The 14,927-nt window shown below is 37.2% G+C and overlaps 1 long non-coding RNA gene across 1 annotated transcript in view; it reads right to left on the reverse strand.

Moving 5' to 3' along the window:
* The window catches only part of LOC107518346, a 391,518-nt gene that overhangs the window by 243,642 nt on the left and 132,949 nt on the right, over nt 1-14,927 (reverse strand). The window contains exon 4 of the long non-coding RNA XR_001598830.2: nt 12,998-13,103. This is a non-coding gene — a long non-coding RNA (uncharacterized LOC107518346). The remainder of the gene's footprint in view (nt 1-12,997; nt 13,104-14,927) is intronic.

Consider the following 14,927-nt stretch of genomic DNA (forward strand, 5'->3'; position numbering starts at 1 on the left):
ATAGAATGGTATTTGCCAGGGGCTTGGAGAGAGGGAAATGGAGAGTTTCTGCTTAATGGGTATAGAGTTTCAGTCATGAAAAAATGAAATAGTTTTAGAGATGTGCTGTACAACAATATGTATATAGTTAACAATACTATATTGTACACTTAAAAATATGTTGAGGGTAAATGTTATGTGACCTGTTTTTTTACCATAATTTTTAAAAAGAGGCTAGAAAAGGAATATCAATATAAACACAAAGAAATAATAAAGATAAGAGCAGAAATAAGTATAAAAGCAAAAAATCCCAGAAAAATTGAAAGCCATATTTTTTTAAAAGATTAATAATATAGATACATTTCTAGCAAGTAAAAGCTAACAAGTATAGAAGAAAATACACATATACTTACATTCATATGTGCACACAAATATATACACAAAAGGAAAAAGGAGAAATAAAAACAGATGTAGCAGATTTTTATGTAGCAAAGATACTTTTGAGACCCATATAAAACTGTTTCTAAAAAAAAAGGATAAAATGTCAAAACTGGCACATAAAAATTTAGAAGAATTTAATGGATCAATAACCACTTTTAAAAATAAAAAAGTAATCAAAAATCCTCACCCACATAAAAAGCCATAGCATAGGCAGATTTTAAGATGAATTCTGCTAAATTCCCAAGAAATAAATATTCCAAATTTAAACAAGACTTTTTTAGGAATAGAAAAAGAAGTAAAAAAAAAAAACCTATTTATTTTTATGAAGCTTATGTGTACTTGATACCATAACCAGATGACAAGAAAATAAATTTCAATTTTAAAAATAGATGCGATGTCCACACAAATATCTGCATGAATATGTTTTTAGCAACTTTAGTCATAATAGCTAAAACTTGGAAGCAACCAACATGTCCTTCAGTAGGTAAATGGTAAGCAAACTGTTCCAATTCATACAAAGAAATGGTAGTCAGTGACAGAAAGGAATAAGTTATTAATTCAAGCAACAATGCCATTGAAGCTTACAAGAATATTATGACATGAAAGACAGATCAATGGATACCAGAGATTTGTGAAAGGGAAGGATTGAGTAGGGGAAGCTCAGGGACATTTTAGTGCAGTAAAATGCTTCTGTGTGGTGCTGTAGTAGTAGATTCATGCCAGTATATATTTATCAAAACAATGAAAGTAAACTAAATGATATTTACCGATCTAAAAATATGTTCACTTAAGACACACAAATAATATGTACATTTTTAAGGGCTTACATGCATTTATTTTAGGCCAGGCACTAATTTTATACTGTACACATATCACTATGTTTATACATCAAAAAATCATGCTCACATTAAGAAACTGAAGCACACAGAAAATAAACAGCTTGCCCAAGGTCACACTGGCAGGGGGAGGAGTCGAACCCAGGTTCTTACTGTCTGCATTCTTAAACAGTGTGCTATACTGCCTCTCATGTAACAGATGGTTTAGAGGGCATATATCAAATATACCATGCGTGTGGCCATTATGAGAGGGAAGAAATAGTGGAGATAGGGAAAGAGAATGAAGGGAGAAAGTACTAAAATATAACAAAACAAAAAGGGCACCTTAAAGACTGATGATGAGAGTGAACCAGACTGAGAAGGATGATTAACTTAAATCTATGCATCTGGTATATATTTTTTTAAGTGCTGATATTAGCCAGAAAATTCTGATTACTCTTCAAACTTAGATAACCAAACATTTTAGATGCATTTTTTTCCCTAAATCAGCAACTTTGTGGATCAGAAATGTCTAGCCCAACAGATTCATGAGTACCTGCCTAGAACATCTGAAGGACAACTCCCAGATCCCTTAATTCTGGAGACCTACTCATCACTTGCTTGGACTACAGCATCGAATCACATATTCTTGATTTGTGTCTGAATTTATTGACTGGAATTTCTCCCAATTTGAAATTTTCTTCCAATTGAAGATCAGTTTATTGTCTAGCACTTAGCCAATACCCTCTCCCAGCATACGTATTTCCCAAATCCTTCTTCTCTTACTTCTCCTCAGCTCTGACATACAAGCCCTGTGGGACATGCATGTGGCTTTGTAGGTATTAACCAACATCTATTCCCCTACCTGTCCATGCATATATTCAGTCGATAGACATTGGGTCCTCACTATATGATATGTACTATGCTAGGCATTGAGGACACAGGAAAGAGTTGAACACTAATACTAATGACAAGAAGGTCGCATTTCAAGAAGGAAGACCAACATACAAATAAATGAATAAAGCACAATGAAACCTAACACACTGGATTATCACTGGAATTAAATAAAATAATGTATGTAAATAACATGTTTATAAAAAAGTACTGTGGCAAGTATGTATTAGCTACATAAAATTTCACAAAGATTTCCCACAATAAGCAATTTAATTAGGTGTTGTTTATTTATTCAGTAGTCAGGCACTGTGAAATGTGCTTGGGCAGAGTAAGCGAACTGATCATCCACAAGCAGTACTCAAGTTTCCAAAGAATTGAAACAGTTTTCACCAAGAAGTGGTTGCATGACTAGGGATCATAACTTCCATTCTCCCTGTCTTCTAAATGAGGCCTTGTGTATTTGTTAGAATAACCTTAGCCACTGTAGCAAATAGATTCCAACAGTTCAGTGCCTTAACACAATAAAAGTTTATTATGGCTCCCTGCAATAAAATGAAAATAGTCGTGATGAGTGAAGGGGGAACATTCTGTATGGTCATCCAGAGACCCAGGTTCCTTCTCTTTGGGGCAATTATACCCTGGGCCTTATCGTCACTGGAAGGGAAAAAACAGGCCTACTTTTAACCACCATGGCCCAGATGTGACATACATTGCTTTCATTTATTTTTCCATTAATAAAAACTAGTAATATGATTCCAGCTTAATGTAAGAGGGGACTCAGTATTACTTGTTTGGGTAATTAACTTCCAGTTACAAAAACACACAATTAAAGAAAAAGCATAAATTTTAATGGTATCATGTGACTAGTTCTAACCAAAGAATTTTAAGAAGACAGAACATCACTCATGAACCAAGGTGGTGAAGCAGCCACTGTATTTCTTCCTCTTGCTTTCCCCTTTCTTCCAGGTGAAAGGTCCTCAAAGATGATTGACCAAAAAGAAGTTTTAATTGAGAAATCAACACATGGAAGAAAGACTCTCACTAAACAGGAATACTAGTTTGGACTATAATGTGATCGAGAATTAAGTTTCTTCTGAGTTCATCTATTAACATAATGGTATTTGTCACAATGGCTAGAATTGCCTAAATTAATAACATATTACAATTCATAATAAAAACCCTATAAATGGCATGGTATCTTGCATGGCAAAGGACTATAGTTCAATAAATACTATACACATACCTATTTGTAATTCTTTTAATGTCTTTTTGGGAATATGTGATCCTCTTCCTGATTAAATGACTCCCCACCCATTTTCTTTTTTTTCAAAGGCCTTCAGGATATGGCTATGGCCCTGTTGCTGCTCATATTAATGTGCAAAAGAACAAATACTTCAGGTTCGCATTTAGTGTCAGGAAAAGAAAAAAATCCAGGACTTTCTCTACAGCACATTTTCTCACTTGCCTATTTATTTTTCAGACCCCTCTTTCTCCTTCTCCAGCTCTTTCCTATGCTATGGAAAGATAGCTTGCTTTTGAATCCCAACAATTTAATTGGAGCTACACAACTGTTTCTTTAAGTAAATGCAAATATTTATCATTATAAAATGCATGATTAAAACTTTTGAGAACAAATTTAATATGATCCAAATCCTCCATAAATCTAAAAGAGGCCAGATACCATCTGTGTTAGTTAGCTGGGGCTGCCATAACAGAATACCACAGACTGGGTGGTTTTACCTTCTCACAGTTCTTAAGGCTGAAAATCCAAGATCAAGGTGCTGGCAGGGTGGGTTTCTCCTGAGGCCTCTCTCCTTGACTTGTATGTAGGTGGCTGCCTTCTCATTGTGTCCTTACATGACCTGTATAACTCCCAGTCCCAGAGGAAAAGACCTGTGGAACAGACTTATACCCAATATGTATACTGAAGTAAAGCTTGTTGGTAAAAATATATCATTTGATATGGTACGCCCTTGAGATATATCTTTGATTCACTGCTATTGCAGCAATTGTTAAATAAATTCCTTAAGTTAGGTTTCCCTACATGTATGGGAAACTCTGAAATGAGAACACTGTCAAAAGAATGAAAAAGCAAGTCACAGACTAAAAAAAAAAAAACATTTTCAAAAGACATATCTGATAAATGACTGTTACAACTCAACATTAAGAAAACAAACAATTTAATTAAAAATAGACCAAAAATCTTAACAGACACCTTACCAAGAAAGATAAGCAGATGGCAAATAAGTATCTGTATGTTTTCAGAGAAGTGCAAATTAAAACAACAATGATACACCACTACACACCTATTAGAATGGCCAAAATCCAAAATACTGACAATGTCAAATGCTGACAAGGATGTGGAGCAATAGGAACTCTCTTTCACTGGCAGGAATGCAAAATTGTACAGCCACTTTGGAAAAGTTTGTTGGTTTCTACAAAATTGCACATACTTTTACCATATGATTTGGCAATCATATTCCTTGATATTTATCCAAAGGAGTTTAAAATTTCTGTCTGCACAAAAACCTGTACATGAATATTTATAGCAGCTTTATTCATTGTTGACAAACTTGGATTTGGCACGATGTCCTTCAGTAGGTAAGTAGATAGATAAACTGTGGTACATCCACACAATGGAATATTATTCATGCTAAAAAGAAATGAGCTATCCAAGCCATGAAAAGACATAGAGGAAACTTAAATGCCTATTACTAAGTGAAAGAAGTCAATCTGAAAAGGCTACATACTATATGATTCCAACAATATGACACTCTTGAAAAGGCAAAACTATAGAGACAATAAAAAGATCAGTGGTTGCCATCCTTTGACGGGGGGTGGGGGGTGGGGGGGTGGGTCAAAGCCCAGAGGATTCTTAGAGCAGTGATACTACTCTTTACAGTACTATGATAATGGATTTATGTCATTATAAATTTGTCCAAACTCATAGAATGCACGCCACCAAGAATGAACCCTAATGCAAACTATGGACCTGGGTGATAAAGTTATATTACTGTAGATGCATCAATTGTAGCAAATGTACCATTCTGGTGAGAAATGTTGACAATGGGACAAGTTAGACATGGGTGGGGACAGAGAATGTATGAGAAGTCTCTGTACTTTCTTCTTAATTTGTCTGTGAACCTAAAACTGTCCTAAATAAATAAAGTCTATTTTTTTAAAAAAAAATCTTAAGAAGTATAGCTATAATATAATCTTTATAGCTAGTTCCCAGACTATTCTAATAATAAGGTCTTTCTATATCAGTCATTATGATTTTTTTTAATCTATATTTTCCTTACCTGTATATACAGGGTTCAGGAATATAAGTGTCTCTCCTCCATAATGGTACAACCCAGGTTACTCCAGGTTACCAGAGGAAAAGGATATATATTGGCATTATGTGCCAAGCAGGATGCTCAGTTTTATATAGATATTAACTCATTTAATCATCAAAGCCACCTTCTGAAGAAGTATTATTATCCTTGTTTAGCAAATGAGAAAACAAAATCTCAGAAACATTAAATAACTTATTCAAAATCACTCATCAAAAGGAAAGAGATTATTGTAGAAAGTACATGGATTTTGGGGTAAAGGGGACTAAAATCCTGTCAATTGCTAGCTATAAACTTGGGTCAATAATTTAACGGCTTTGTAGGAACTGACCTAAACATCTATTAAAGCCTAGCTCATGGTGGATACTGATTAAATAGTGATCCCATCTTCACCTAGACAACAATAGGACTGTGATTTGACCCCACTTCTGTGTGACTCCACAATTCACATTCTTTGCCCTTCCTAGTTTCCCTGCAATACAAGCTTGTGTTATGCAGATCTAGGGCATGGGTTTCGGTGCAGTGCAGAGCTGGAAAAGAATTATCCACAGCAACCGTAAAAAATAGAGTATTTAAGTATTTATTTATTTTTCTTTAATATGATTTCCTGAAAAACCTCTTGTCTGCTGAAGATTCAGTTGAAATTCTTAGCCTATAGACATTTATGGATACATGACATGAAGCTTTAATAAAAACAGATTAACCCCTCTCTTTCACATTTTACACTGCATCAGGCACTGCAAACTAAGTCTGATGTAATAGATCTCTTTTGTGGTTTTAATCATAACAGTTGTACCAAATGACGTATTTTGTGCATGTGATAACATCATAATGAAAAACTAAATCGATAGCATAGTTCTTAATCTAATTATGTGCCTTGCATTTCTAAACCAGTTTTAATGAAATACAATAAGTGGTGGTGTGGAAATTAGAAAGGGCTAAAGAAAAAAAAACAGTTGCAAATAATACTGTCATTGATAGGAATAGAAGTATGGACTATGTCTGTCTATGTGAATAATACCTTCCCAGTGCAATTACACAATAAAAAGACAAAAAAAAAAAAAATGAGGGGGAAGATTATCCATACAAATTATTATTTTCAGAAACAAAACAAGTGTAGGATACAGCAGTTTGAAAATGGATAAAGAGAACCATGGACTTTAAAAGTCATATACACACAAATCTCACCTTGTATCATAGTTAGGTCACCAATTTATAAACACGCTAACACCTTCCCATAATTTTTAAATAGCTTCTTTCCTTAGTTAGAGAGTAATTCATGTTAATTATATTAAATTGGAAAGATATTGAAAAATACAAAGGAAAAATACATTAACCCAAAATCCCACACCCAGAGATAACCATGATGAACATTTTACAATATTTTTTTTCTATGCATATGGTACGTGTTTGAAGTGATGCAATTATTTGTCAAAAGCAAAGTCAAATAGTTCCAAGTAATAAAGTAGATAACCCACAAATAGACCCTAACATAAAAATATATGGCTTTTATGGGACTTGTATTAGTTTCCTAGGGCTGACATAAAAAACAAAAACAAAAACAAAAACAAAAACAAAAACAAAAAACCCAGACTGGGTGGCTTAAAAAACAGACATTTATTTTCTTATGGTTCTGGAGGCTAGGAATTCGAGATCGAGGTGCCAGCTTGGTTGGTGAAACCTGTGTCCTTGGCTTGCAGATGGCCATCTTCTCCCTGTCTTCATTTGGTCTTCCCTCTGTGTGTGCTTGTTGTCTATATTTGCTCTTTTTATAAAGAGAACAGCTATTTGGATTAGGGCCCACCCTATCGACCTCATTTTAACTAGTTACCTCTTTAAAAATCTTATCTCCAAATACAGTCACAGTCTGAAGTATCGGAAGTTAAGACTTCAATATATAAATTTAGGGGGACATAATTCACCTATTATAAGTGTAAAGTGTGGTAACACAAACACATCATACACCCAGCAGGAAGATAACATGTTCTAGGCCCTGCAGCAGGTACTAAAGACATAAAGACTATTAAACCAGAGTTCCTCTCCTGAAGAAACTTAAATCAGTGGGCAAAGGAAGGACTAGTTAGTAAATGTCATTGAGGAATTTATGAATACTCTGAGAAAAAGATGTAAAAGCTCTCCTTATAACAAAAATAAATTACATCCTTAGTAAAATGACAAATGTTAAGAAGAGGTGGGGGCGGGGAGTAGAAAGAGGAGGAGGTAGCAAAGGAGGAGAAGGAGACAGAGGAGAAGGTGGAGGAAAGCAAGGGAAAGGGGAAGAGGAGACAGGGTAGGAGGAGATGGGAAGAGGAGATGGAGTAGAGAAAAAGAAATTAGAAAATAGATATGAGTTTTATCTCTTACTTATGAATGGGGTATTTTGTTTCTAATCCAGTCATGCATTTAATGACCGTTTACCACAAGCCAGGTGTTCAGCTAAGCACAGACACGAACTAGGTTTTTTAGTGTTAATTCACATTGGGAAGAGCCTGTTGGATCACTTATGATGTAAATACAAGTTCACATTACTTTACTGATCTGTTATATTGGCCATGTCTCTCTATTCCACTGTCACGAGCTGTACATAGTCAATATGCTCCTGCATAAGTTGTTTTCAAGATATGTTTGTAAATCAGATTCTATTAGACGTGCATTAAGAGAGCTGGCTGTTTACAGGAGCCCTGGAGGGTACCCTGTGGTAAAAAGAAGCATCCTTATGCAAAGAACGGAACTGGGTCCTCAGTTCGAGAACTGTGTCAATACCAATTGCCATACCTGCGTCCAGGCTTGCAGGTTATGCCTGAGCGCTCATCTGTGTTGGTACTGTCTATCCTTCTGCCTTGGATTACAAACCTCTGGAGGTTGGTCCACCACATCTGTTCCCTTCATTGTGTCCAGTGTTACGATGAAGCATTTACAAAGAGGCTTTAGTAAACGCTTTTAGATGTGCAGAAATAGATCTCAGCAGGCAGTGTCCAAGGGCTGCATTGAGGAGATGTGCTATGAATCTTATGACACAATAAGGTCCTACATCATATGCATGGTGCTGCACTGACGACTGCAGGGAGCAGGGCCCAGGACCCCTCAGTCCTGTTCACGTGTTCTCAGCAACAGAGAGGAGAAATTATTTGAGAGGATGACAAAAGAGTGTAAGAGAGTTAGAGACCCCTGGGGACACTCCAAAATGTTAATTTTGAGCTGTATTTACTTGCTCATCAGCCAGCATCTTGGAAGAACACAGACTTTTCTTCTGTAAGCTTCCAGGTAACACAGAGCGACAGTTGCTGTCCTCCCCAGTGGGAATCCTCGCATATTGGTAGCACATTGCATAGCAGCTTGCTCTCAGAATCTAATTATCAACTCAGAAGAAATAAATAAATCTCTGCTTTTAGCTTTTGTTCAGAGAAATACTTTAGTCAAAAGTTTCTTTTCTAATGAGTGGTTTTATAGTGCCATTGACAATAAATGAGTGGTATATAATGAACCTAAAATTGTTTAAACCCAAAATTCATAAATACAAATATTAGCCCAGAATTTTACCAATATTGGTGAATTTACCTACAGGAAAAAAAAAACTTTTTTCTCTGGCATGATGTTATTTTAATTCTTTGACCAACTTCTTATTTAGTAATATTTTTCCATTTTTATTCCACTCTTCTAAAATGGTTTCATGACGATCCACTGTTTTCCATGTATATTCTATAACAGAGCTTTCATTCATTGATTTTTTTTTTTTTTTTGCCCACATCAAAGTGAATGATAATATCTGCTGCCGTTGTAAGTTTTCCTTGGGGACCATTATTTATAAAAAATTTAATTTTTTAACTCAATTTTGAATTTATCAATTTCGTTAAAATAATTTTATTCACGCATCAATATTTTGTCAATTTTTTGTAATAACTAGTTTTAGCCTTTGATGGTTTCATTGAGTTATGCCTTCAAAGACTGTTATTTCCTCAGTTGATTTTTGCATTTTCAACTGTACTGATTTTTTTCACCCGTAACACATTTAACCATGTAAAGTTTTAGCTATTGCCAATTTTTGTTATTTTTATTATTTCTATCAATAATATCCCATGTGAATTAGATGTAAAATAATATATTTTTATTCATTTGTAAAGGCAAGTAAGAAACAGAAGTCAAAATTTCCAGAGTCAAATTATCTGTGAAGTCAATATAGTGTGGTGAAAACTTCCTGCCTCATTCAAACACAAACAGCCTTGTAAAGGTCAGCCACCATTTACATTTGGAATATTTTAAAAAAGTGATTCACATCTCATGATTTCCTGAGAGATGAAAACAAAAGTTTTCACTTTCCCAGCTGCCTGGTAGCTGAAGTATGAGCACATAACCTGGTCTCCATCTGTCCCTCTTTCTTTCCTGAGGCTTTGACTGTACAACTAGAGAAACAAAGCAGCAGAAATGGAAGAACTGTTTCCTTGTGGTGCAGCTGTGGCAGCAGGGACAGAGTCCCGGAATGACTGTGAGGGCTTCAAATGCCATGTTAAGAGCATTGAACTTTTATCCTATAGGGACTGAGAGCCATGAAGCGCTCTCTTTGGGGTACCACATGCTTAGATCTGAGAATTAGAAAGATGACTCTGGCAGCACAATGGGGAATAGATTGAAGACATCAAGTCTGGAGACAGAAGTCTGCAGAGTTGCCTTTGTATCACAGTTCTGCATCTTCCCAGTCCAAGATACTGAGAGCCAAAACTGCTACCCTGGTCCTTGATGATGTGGCTCTAGCCAATCTTTGTATTTGCAAAATAATCTCACTCTAGTCCTTTGGGCTCCTCTCCATTCTTCAAACAAATGATTCCACATCTCCATGTTTATATATATATATATTTTTCAATATGAAATAAACATTGAAACTATAATAACACTGAACATTTATTGAGAATGTGCTTTATATCATCCACCGTCATTAATCTTACCAGATAACCAAAATGAGGTTCAGAAAGGTTGACTAACCAGCTAGCTAGTGAATGGTGAGATTAGATTTATATTTAGTTTGACTTCAGAGCCTTCATATGTTCTTAACTCACACCATGCTGTTCCACCAGCAAACATTTGAATGTGTCATACATTTTTGCACATGTTCTTTTATTTAATCATCATGGCCACGTAGTGAGGTAGATATTATTTCAATGCAGGGAATTTAAGTAATTTCCCCAGAGCTTCTCTGACTATAAAGTCATACTTTCCTGTGCCTGGTTCATAGATGGTTATCGACATATATTGGTTCCTTCCCTTCTATCTGTTCTTGCTATTTCTGCTATGCACATATCCCGATCACACAGGTAACCCAGTTACACAGGTAACTGGTCCGATGATACTTTTATTCAAAACCAGCTAGTATGCATTCCTACTGAGCATTCAACTTGAGTGTTGGGCTGGAGGAGTCAGTTATTTATTGTATCTTCTCACCTAGATCCTCCTCAAAGTGAAATAGTCCAGCCCACAACCCCTGCTGCCTGGCAATATTGTATATTACATGATTCTGCTTTTTGATTACAACTAATTGGACCTAAAAGCAGACAATCAGACATCTTTTCTCAGAAAATTGAAATAAGGAATGTTAAGAGGATGTGTTAAGTTAATGTTGGGAACTGCAGCTCAGAGGCAGAGTCAGGATTGAAGTAATCGCAATGATGCAAGGGCAAGGACACAGGGTAGAAAAACAAAGCAGATTCCTAGAAATCCAGGTGGTAGCAAAAAAAAGAATGCAGCAGATGTGTTCACGGAGAATTAACAATTGTAAGAAGGAGGGGGAGGTCACAAGACCCATGAAAAATAAAGGAAGAAGTCATTACAGCTTCCTTGTTTCCTAACAACTTTGTTTCTATCCAAGTATGTTCCTAAAGAACATCTTATTTTTCATCAGATTCTGTGTGTAACACTCTGTTTCTTACCACTCCGAGAGCCAAACTTAAGAAACAAATAGCCACTCAATTTTGAGGGTTACCAATAAAACTTTTGGGTTCCAACTCCAAGAGCAAAATTGAAAAAGTCAAATTATGAGATGCAAAGCCTTGAGGCCTTAATTCAAGCCCTCCACCTCAGCTGCCAATCCACGTGCCCCCCCCCCATTCTTTTGCCCCTCCTAGTGTCCCCTTACTAGCTCTCAACAGTCTCATTGAATCTCTTTAGAGTCTAGGATGGCTGTGGGAAATGTTCCTTCTGTCTAGAGCTCCTATTATTTATCTGATCTGACCTCTCTAGCCCTTCAAGCTCGGTGGATCAGGAATGTATTTTTGCTATTGTTCATTCACTGCTGTTACAAATACAACCTAAATCTGACCCTCTCTTATCCTTGGGCCTTTTTATCCTTGCTTTCAGAACTACAGGAAAGAAATGCATCTTGATTTATTTTACTTTGCGCTGATATTTCAAGTCCATTTTGTCCAGTAATCACACATACCGCCATTACTAATGCGATTTAAAAGGTGAAGGTCTGGGTTCTGGCAGCTTTGCCAAACATCTACATTTATTTTCAAACAATATTTCTCAAAGATCGCTGTAGTCATGAAAAGCTTCACTCGACTAAGGTAAGAATGTAAGGGCATTTAGACCAGACTCCACTGATAAAGGGCTCTCATGCACACTTTGAAAGAAGCAGCTCTGTGTGGCTATGACGCTAGCAACTCACCATGTTCCAAATCTCTGTTTCTGCCTCAGTGGGAGCTTATTGAAAAATGAAGGATAAAGTGATATGGAAATGATTACTCAGCAAAATTGCCTTATCTTCTCGTTTTTCCCTCACTTCTCACTCTGCAATGCACAAACACACATGTCCACACACTGACATCTGTAATACAACCTGAGCACAGGCCAAGTGGGTTGGCAGCATGCTATCTCCTTCACTCACTGGTCTCTTTCACCTGAAGTTCTTCTCAGCTCCAGTTCCAGTTCTGAGGGTTTAGTATTTCTAAACACACTGAACCTCCCCCTGGAAAAGGCAATGCAGAAATTCCCTAGTGCCTCTTTGGGAATGAACATCAGAGTTTTTTCTCATTAATAAGGGGAACAATTACTTGGATTTGTGGGTGAGTGAGGAAAGGCAGAGAGAAAGAGAGAAAACAAGTTCATTGCTAATGAAGTCTTATTATTTTTTTAAACAATAAATGTATTACTCATAATTTGAAGTAGGTAAATAATAAAAATTTTTGACCTATAACTATATATTATCCCTATAACTATATTCATTTTTGCCAGGCAGCTTAAATATCCCAATATAGGTAAGCTTGCATACCCATGGCCTAATGTAAGGCTTTATGTCTTAGGTGGGGTTCCCTAAAAAACTTTGAGGTAAAAGCTTTCGTAGTAAACTTTACTGGAGAATACAGTCCCAGGGAAGCAGGAAAGGGAGAAAAAGAAGTAGGGCTGGAAAGAAAGGAAAGGAAATATAAGGGAAACCATTACCAATCAATCACAGTTCAGTGATAGGAAATGCCTTCTGAGAGATCCTATGAAACTACTGCTTCTCCATACAAGCTGAATACAGAGAAAAGTGGAGAATTATCTCACCGGTAAAGTTCACTCTGTGGGATGTCAGCTCACTCACAGGTCCAACTTGTATTACCTGGACACATGGAAACCCCAGGGAAGGCAGAACTCTGGACACCTGAAGCACCTGGAAGTACCCGAGACATGAGTCACTCTGCAGTAGGAGAGCCCACGGTTCTCCTTCCTGTATGTGTGCAGCCTGCAGCCCTGCTGCCCCACCACAGTGAGCCGGCATGAATACATCACAGTGTATTTTAGGGCCTCTTGGTGTTTCCTTCCTCAGTAGCAGCAGGGAAGACCCAGAACAAGAACCATTGTGCTGACACGAGGGGCTGAGGATAGGTACAGTATCACGACAACTTGGCTCTGCCACGAAGTGGTAACAGAACTCAAGAGCAAAACCTCCCCTCTTCGGCCTATAGGAATACAGTCATTATCACATGATCTTCCCAGAGGACTATCAGGAACATCCAGCAGAAAACCATGACCAAGAAAATATGGAGCACTATACAAACTGGGTCTGGCAGAACACCTGATAAACAACAAACTTCTAAAACATAAACAGCACCTCTACCTATTGTTGGTATTGCGATCAGGTAAGTTTCTTAAATCAATTAGTGTAGGTTAGGCTGTCGCAATAAAAGTCCCCAAATCTCATTTGCACCAGCATAATATTACTCTTTGCTTATGTCTCTCAGTCCAGTGTCAGTTGGAGCCCTCCTCCAACTAGGAATGACACCATCTTGGATAGAGACCTTCAAAGTCACTACAGAAGGGCAAGAAAAGCTGGGGGCTTGCGCAGAATATTTTAAAAAGCCAATCTTAGAAGCAGTATACATCATTTCTGTGGCCAGAACTCAGCTCACGACCTAATCTAGCTGCAAAGGAGGCCTGGAAGTGTAATCTGTGTGCTCAAAAAATGCCATGGTGAGTGGCATTATCTCTGCTACATTTAACCTTCCTGGACCTTAGTTTGACCTATACCTTGGAGATAATGATATTCATATTCTCTCTCTAAAGTTTATTATGAAGATTAAATGAGGATATGTTAGTAAAATCATCAAGCTCAGGCTCAGATAAGTGTCAAGAAAATGGTGATAACAGTGGTGACAAAAGAGGTGGTAATGGTAGTAATCGTGGTCCTAATAATAGATGCAATTACTACTGAAGTAGTGCTAGGATTTAGTGACCATATTTTGCTCAATATGTCAGATCTTGTCTCTAAAGCACCCTTTTTTTCTCTCTTCAGTCCTTTCCAGTGTGAATAGCTATCTCATCTTCCAAGGTCTAAGTTTCCCTAGCTCATTTTCTCTTTAGGGAAAAACGTCCATTACCCAAAATGTTTGGTAATTGTAGCAGGTTCTTGTTTCTTACCCTCTTCATTTTGTTATGTTTCATACTTCTCAGCCTCCCACCCTCTCAGTTGGGAAGGAGTCACTTGGCCCAGCCCTGTATGGCTTTGGTTATATGGCCACAAGCTGGAGCCAACTAGCTTCAGGGAAATTAATCAGAGCAACAGGAGTTGGCCTTTTCTTCACAATGGCGCCAGTTTTCCAAATTACCAAGTCATTTATGTAGTCACTGTATACTTCCTGGGTACCTTCTCTGTACCAAACTCCAGACTGAGCACTGGGGATATGAAGATAAGTAAGACATGGCTCAGGCCTTTAAGGAGGACGGACATGAAAGGTAGCATAAGAAACAACAGAACTGAAGTGACTCTCCTTGTGGACAACAGACTTGGGGCTTTTAGGAAGAGATGGGTCATTGTCAGGTAGGTGTCAGGGGAATGGATCGAAGAAGGCTGTTTGAACCTAACTCAGTAGGAAAGAAGGCTGGCAGAACATGATGGCCTTGGATCTCAACTAACCATCTTGGAAATGAAGGCTTAGGCTGTAACCCTAAGGGCACTTGGGAATAAAAATCCTCAGTCAGCCAATCAGACAGACTA

Source organism: Rousettus aegyptiacus, unplaced genomic scaffold (assembly GCF_014176215.1).
Source record: "Rousettus aegyptiacus isolate mRouAeg1 unplaced genomic scaffold, mRouAeg1.p scaffold_m13_p_1, whole genome shotgun sequence".
Taxonomy (NCBI): domain Eukaryota; kingdom Metazoa; phylum Chordata; class Mammalia; order Chiroptera; family Pteropodidae; genus Rousettus; species Rousettus aegyptiacus.